This window comes from Typopeltis vanoorti, chromosome 7, assembly GCF_054136105.1.
Source record: "Typopeltis vanoorti isolate ZY-2024b chromosome 7, IOZ_Tvanoo_1.0, whole genome shotgun sequence".
Lineage (NCBI taxonomy): Eukaryota > Metazoa > Arthropoda > Arachnida > Uropygi > Thelyphonidae > Typopeltis > Typopeltis vanoorti.
In genome coordinates this window covers 155,820,257-155,827,803 of record NC_143555.1, presented here as the reverse complement: position 1 = coordinate 155,827,803, position 7,547 = coordinate 155,820,257, and positions in this window count along the sequence as shown.

The following is a 7,547-nucleotide window of genomic DNA, read 5'->3' as shown; positions in this document are numbered from 1 at the left end:
TGGTGGTGCAGATAGCATCAGCCTGGCCAAAAATTATTGGGATCACTGAGACGTGGTTGACAGAAGGGGATATAATAACAGGAATAGAAGTCACTGGGTATAGCATTTTTCATCAGAATAGGAGGGAAAAGCGTGGTGGTGGAGTACTGCTTATGATAAGTGATGACCTATGTCCTCTAAGAGTGGAGGCTTTGGAAGGAAGTGAGACAAATGATTTTGAGAGCATATGGTGTGAGGTAGAGGTAGACAAGACAGGATATTTAGTAGGGTGTTGCTACAGGCACAGGAGCACGGAGGATGGGGACCAGGAGATATTTAGACAGCTAAGTTTGGCAAGTGCAAGAAGAATGATTGTTATGGGAGATTTTAACTACAGTAGTATAAATTGGAGAGAGATGCATGTAGTAATAGTGGAATGGAATTTCTAGAATTCGTGAGGGACAAATGTCTTAGGCAACATGTAACAGAGGGAACAAGAGGTTCAAGAGTTTTAGATTTGGTTATAGCATCAGAAGAGTTGATAATAACTGAGATGACATCTCTCCCACCAGTTGGAGAGAGTGACCATATGGTTTTGACTTGGAAAATGAATAGACATGCAGGAGTATCAAAGAGACAGGAACTTATGTGGAATTATAAGGCAGGTGATTATAATAGTCTTATGCATCAACTTCGGGAAGTTTCATGGAGGGAGGAGTTGGAAGGCCGGAATATCGTTAGTGCGTGGGAAATTGTGAAAGAATATTTGTTAGCAGCAATGGTAAGTTGTATACCACGAGTGAAGAAAAGGACACAATTTGGAGTAAAATGGATGACAAACAATATTAAACAGGAATTGATTGTGAAAAAGAGGCTATGGAAGAGATATAAGGAGGCAGGTGAAGAGAGGATGCATGAAGAATATAAGACACAGGCCAGAAGAGTGACTAAGTGTGGTAAGGAAAGCGAAACTGGAATATGAGAGGAGATTGGCCCTAAGATCCAAAGAAAATCCTAGGGAATTTTTTAGCTATGTGGCCAGTAGGAGGAAAAATGACTGTGGAAGAATGATATTGTGGGATAAAAATGGGAATAGAGTGACTGATGCAGAGGACATAGTGGAATTGTTCAATGACCACTTTATTGGAGTATTTCATCCTGGAGGAGTCGGTTTTAATGCTAGAGAGATAGGGCAGGTTCAAGGTTTAGAGGTACAGAAGGAGAGTGTGTTTCAGATACTGAGAACTCTGGATGTCAATAAAGCTTTGGGACTGGATGGTATTTCACCACGAGTTTTGAGAGAATGTGCTAGGGAACTGACAACTCCTTTGATCTGGAGAGGTGGTTACAGGGTTGACACTGGGGAGTTCTTTCACTTGGTTGAACAGCGGGAAGGAGTGATGACAAGAGGCCATCCCTGGAAGTTACGAAAGGAAACTGTGGGCAAGAGGGTGAGGAGTGATTTCTTTGCATGGAGGATGGTTGAGCCATCGAATGCATTGCCTGATAGAGTGGTGAGGGCGAAAACGGTCAATGAGTTTGAGGAGTGGTATGATAGACTTTGTGTTTCTTAGGGGGAACCGCCCCTCGATGAGTCTTGACAGACTTTATGTTCTTAGGAAGGACCTCCCACGATGAGTCTTTTGACTCCATGGAGGCCTGAATAATAATAATAATAATAACATAACCTCATCCATACAGTCATATACATGAGAAGAGATAGTCGGAAATACAACCACCTTATCCTGTATTGACTGTATTGACATAAATATACGGGCCCTCCAAACCATTATACAGCAGCCATTATAATGTGCAAACAGAAAGACCATTATGTCACTGCATTACAGTTACATACTGATCCAGAAGCCTTAAAACTCACTGTGACTACAAAACAGTATAATAGCATCATAAACGAAACAAGAGTAAATGACGAAATCAGAAAAACAGACTGGATGCAGATAGCATAGGAGTATTAGGGTCACTCTGAACCAGATCAAGATCAAGATATGATAAGGAATCGTGACAGCATGAGTATGGAATGTTTGGAATTTCCCTTGTGGACACATCTGTGTGTGACATCATGTTGTGTGTTTTGGCTTGCATATGGCATTGCATAGCTGGCATCTAACCATCACCCACAATTCATATTGTGGGTGATGGTTAGATGGTTAACCATCTATTGCATATGGCATTGCATAGATGGCATCTAACCATCACCCACAATTCCATACGTGAACCATTACGTATGGTTCACGTATGGAATTGTGGGTGATGGTTCACGTATGGAATTGTGGGTGATGGTTAGAGATAAGATAGAGTATGGAATCCTTGGAATTTCCCTGGGAGGCACATCTGTCTGTGACATCACGTTGTGTGTTTTGGTTCACATTTGGAATTCTGGGTAATGGTTAGAGTAGGGAATTCTGATAAGATTGAGATGTAGATAAGATAAGAATTAGAGAAGTGACATCACGTTGTGTGTTTGGTTCGAGTGCGGACTTGTGGTTAATAGTCAGAGGGTGGAATTCTGGGATGTGGCTGTGTTTGTCATTGACATGAGATGAGCTTTTTGTTTTCATGTGGCATTATGGGTAATGATTAGAGATAGGAATTCTGGGAGGATATTTGGTCAAGTGTTGGGGTCTTTGGATTGATTGTGAAACTATGGGAAAATATTTGTTAATATACCAGTAGACATTTTCTAAAATAATTAGTTACTGGATATCACTGGTGTCCTCCTCAACCCCTCAAACACACAAACACATTTTTTTCCTTTCATGTTTACATTTTCTAAAATAATTAACTACTGGATATTAATAGTCCCTCCCCCTAAATTTATTAATTAAATTAAATTAACTAAATTAAATTAATTACTGGATATCAGTGATGTACCCCTCTCCCCCCATCAAACACACACACGTTTTTTTTCTTTCATGTTCACATTTTCTAAAATAATTAATTACTGGAATCTCATTTTTACTGCTTTTTTTTCTTTCACATTTTTCTTATCAATAGGTTGTAGTTAGACATTTTCTAAAATAATTAATCACAAGCTATAACCTTGTGGTTATCAGTTTGGGTGACATCACTAACAGATATCTGCAAACAGAGAAGTTACTCATCTCCCCTTGACTGAGCAGACATCTTCTGGAGGAGAGGGGGATGAGTGGGGCCAATGCAGGGAAGACTGCCATCACCCTCTTGACTACCCTATCACCCTCTACCACCTAATGCTATTTTTTTACCCTCCCAACAATTTCGGACATATGAGTGACAGAACTAGCCACTTTGAGTTTACATTAAAAATGCTGTTTGAACAAGTAATATTACTAACTCTCGATGATGTTTCAAAAATAAAGAGAAGGTACGTTTGCTTTTCTTTTCACACAGTTGTACATGATAAAAGTTTAAAATCATGTGACTGACAGATGAAAGTTATTTCAAAACTTTACAATACTACTATTCCACAAGTAGAACAAAAAAAGACAGAGCTAGCAAATAACGTAATTGTGGGTTTTTTAATGGATAAACTACAAAATGAATAAAATAGTGACAAATTTGTTCTATATTAGATGTATCCAACAGATTAGAATAGAAAAATCAAAAGAACTTTGCGAGTTTGCAGACAAATCTTGAGAAATTTCTTGCCATAAACTAATCAGACTTTTTTGAAAATCCACCCAGTGAATTATTAGGCTTATTTGTCAATGCCAACCTTCAAATATTTCAAGAAACTGTGTCAACTATTTGGAAGAAAAAAAAAATTCAGCTACAGAAGTAGTATGGAAGCACAAGGAATCGGATGTTAAATTAATAACCAGAATTTTTAGTGCAGAGGATTTAACATAAAAAAGTATAGTATCAGACCTAATGTTCAGTTGAAACAATAATAACAATAATAAATAATACTTTATTTGTGTTGGAAAAATACTTAACATAATAAGGATAAATATGCAGGGAAGACTGCCCTATGATGTCACAATGTAAGATAAAATCACATCAACATCATACCCACCAGCATGCAAAAACATGCCCATGAATCATCTGAACGAATGTTACATTTTGAAAAAACGGTCAGGTAAACAGTACTGTAAGGAATAACATGCTAGTGCGTTTTCAGTTTACTGCAATTCGTAAATCATTGCAGCTATCATATTGTGTTGTGCTGTTTTGTGTCCAGTAGAGTAAAATAATGGTTGAACCCCCAAAAGCCTTTGAAATTTTCTTTCTTCTGGAAAATAGCGCAAAACAAAACAATCCACATAGCTCTAAAAGGATGGAAACTAATTATTATTTTAGAAGATACATATGTGTTGTGTTGCGGTTATCGAGAAGCACATGGGAGAGGTTGCGCCACCGATGGATTGATTATTATTATTATTATTATTATTATTTTGGGCGACTCCAGGAGTCCTTAGACTCATCGAGGGAGGCCCTAAACATCATGTCCACACAACTATGCGATTACATTCTCACAGTATCTATCATACCTTGTCTTGAACTCGTTCACCGTCATAGCACCCACAACAGACTCTGGCAGCTTATTCCACTCATTTACCACTCAAAAAGTAAAGAACCCAGTTCTAACACCCCTGCTAACCACACTCTTGCCCAGCTTCCATAGGTGTCCCCTAGTTCTCCCACCACCAGTCCTGATCTCAAAAATATCCTCTGAATTAATCCTATAGAATCCCTTTAGCAATTTGAATGTCTCAATCATATCTCCCCTCCTCCGCTTATCAACTAGTTTCTGCAACCCACAAATCTTCAACCTGTTCTCATATGGTTCATTCCATAGACCTGTTACCATCTTAGTCACTCGCCTCTGGATCCTCTCCACCTCCTCCCCATCAAGAAGGAACCGAGGTGACCAAATCTGGGCACAGTAGTCGAGATGAGGTCTTATCAAGGCTCGGTACAGAGGTACAATAACTTGCTTGTCTCTGCTCGTCAAGGTATTTTTCAACAACCAAGTGAGTTGATGAGCTGATTTAGCTACTTTTGCAATGTGCCCCCTAAATTTCATTTCCCTATCCACCAACACTCCCAAGTCCCTGGCCTCATCAATCTCTTGGAGTACAGTTCCAACAATGTGGTATACTGCTGCTAATCCTTTCACCCCAAAATGCATAACCTTAAATTTTGTCACATTAAATTGACATCCATTCTCCTTAGCCCAGAACTCCAATCTATCTAAGTCATCCTGCAAGACTTTGACATCTTCTGCATTCACTATTGCCCTACCCAACTTTGCATCATCAGCGAACAAATGAATTGTTCTACTTAGATCCTTCCCTATATCGTTAATGAACAGATTAAACAGCAGTGGTCCAAGAACAGAACCCTGCGGCACACCACTAGTCACAGGCCGTCTTTTGGACTCTACTCCTGAATAAACTACTCTTTGATATCTCTCCATCAACCAACCACCTATCCATCTCACCAATCCTATATCCATTTCCATATGCTGTAGTTTACGGATTAGTATTCCATGTGGTATCCTGTCAAACGCCTTTGCCAGGTTCAGCAGTATCACTGTAAACCCATTTCCCTTATCCAGTTCAGCCGTCACCTTGTTATAAAACTTGAGCAAGTTACTGAAGCATGATCTACCCTTCACAAAGCCATGCTGTCCCCTGTACAGTATCTCATTTTCATCAATCCATTCCTGTAATTTTCCCATGACTACTTTCACTATTGATATCCTAGGATATTTGCAAAAAAGAGTAGAGTACAAATTGGACATTGGCGACTATTATATTCTCAAATGCCAAGATGGTGAACTAATGATAGAGGAAACAGGTAATGGTATAAGTAAACATTTCACTATTACCTGCAAAGAAGCGGAACGTTTTTCACCAAAAATATACGGCATTGATAATCATTTACTATATTTGAAAGCTGAATTACCATGTATTCGTATCATGAGAAAAATTATCTCTAACCATCTAAATTCATCAATGGTAAAATTAGACTTTCAAGACTTTATTCAATTCAAAAAATATTCTTTATTTTGGGACATTTACGAACACTATATGAAGACTACTTGTATATATCTGGTGACAAAAGAATACCATGGAAAGTTTAGGGAGGCATGGTATATCAAAGCTAACACCTGCGGTGCCCAATCTTAAGACTCTTTTGCGTGACCAGCTATTTTGATGTAATGTAATCAAGAAACAGTGAGTAACCAACATTTTCTTTAATGAACTCATTGGAAAATGTTAAGAGTGTAAACTAAATCTTGTGAAATTATTATTATTATTCAGGCCTCCATGGTGTCAAAAGACCCATCGTGGGAGGTCCTTCCTAAAAACATAAAGTCTGTCAAGACTTATCGAGGGGAGGTCCCCCTAAGAAACACAAAGTCTATCATACCACTCCTTAAACTCATTAACCGTTCTCGCCTTCACCACTCTATCAGGCAATGCATTCGATGGCTCATCCACCCTCCATGCAAAGAATCCACTCCTCACCCTCTTTCTCACAGTTTCCTTTTGTAACTTCCAGGGATGGCCTCTTGTCATCACTCCTTCCTGCTGTTCAACCAAATGAAAGAACTCCCCAGTGTCAACACTGTAACCACCTCCCAACAGTTTAAAAGTCTCAATCATATCACCTCTCCTTCTTCTATCTGCCAAACTCTGCAGTCAGCTATCCTTGTACAGTCCTGAAACCATCTTTGTCATCTGTCTTTGTATCCTTTCCACAGTTAATTTATCCCCTTCAAATCCTGGGGACCAAATCTGAGAACAATAATCCAAGTGTGGTCTGATCAGAGACTTATACAATGGAATGATAACCCTCTTATCTCTGCAGGTCAGTGTCCTTCTCATAATTGCAGCAATCCTCTGTGTTACCTTCACCACCTTTGCAATATGTCCCCTAAACTTCAGGTTTCTATCAATCATCAACCCCAGATCTCTTGTCTCCCCTACTTCCTCCAGTATAACTCCTCCCATAGAGTATGCAGCATCCCATCGATATTTCCCAAACCTCAAGACCTTACATTTTGCTGCATTAAACTGAAATCCCCATTCATTTGCCCATCTATCTAGCTTATTCAAATCCTCTTGCAGGGCTACCACATCTGCACTATTACTAATAATCCTTCCCAGCTTCGCATCATCCGCAAACAACTGAATATCCCCTTGCAATCCACTAGCAATGTCATTGATATAAAGGTTAAACAATATAGGTCCTAGTACTGAGCCCTGTGGGACCCCACTTGTAACTCTCTGTCTCCTTGAAACTGCTGCACCATACACAACTCTCTGATACCTATCAGAGAGCCAATCCTGAATCCAGTTGACCAATATGACATCCAGATCTATGTGCTGCAACTTAAATATCAGCTTATCATATGGCACCCTGTCAAATGTCTTTGCTAAGTCTAAGAAAATTGCAGTATATGACTTTCCCACATCTAATGTTCTTGTAACTTTATTATAAAAGGCTAGCATATTGCTAAAACAACAGCGCCCTTTCACAAATCCATGTTGACTCTCACAGATAACATTACCCTCATCTGCCGAATGCTGTATACGGTCCCTCACTACATTCCCCAA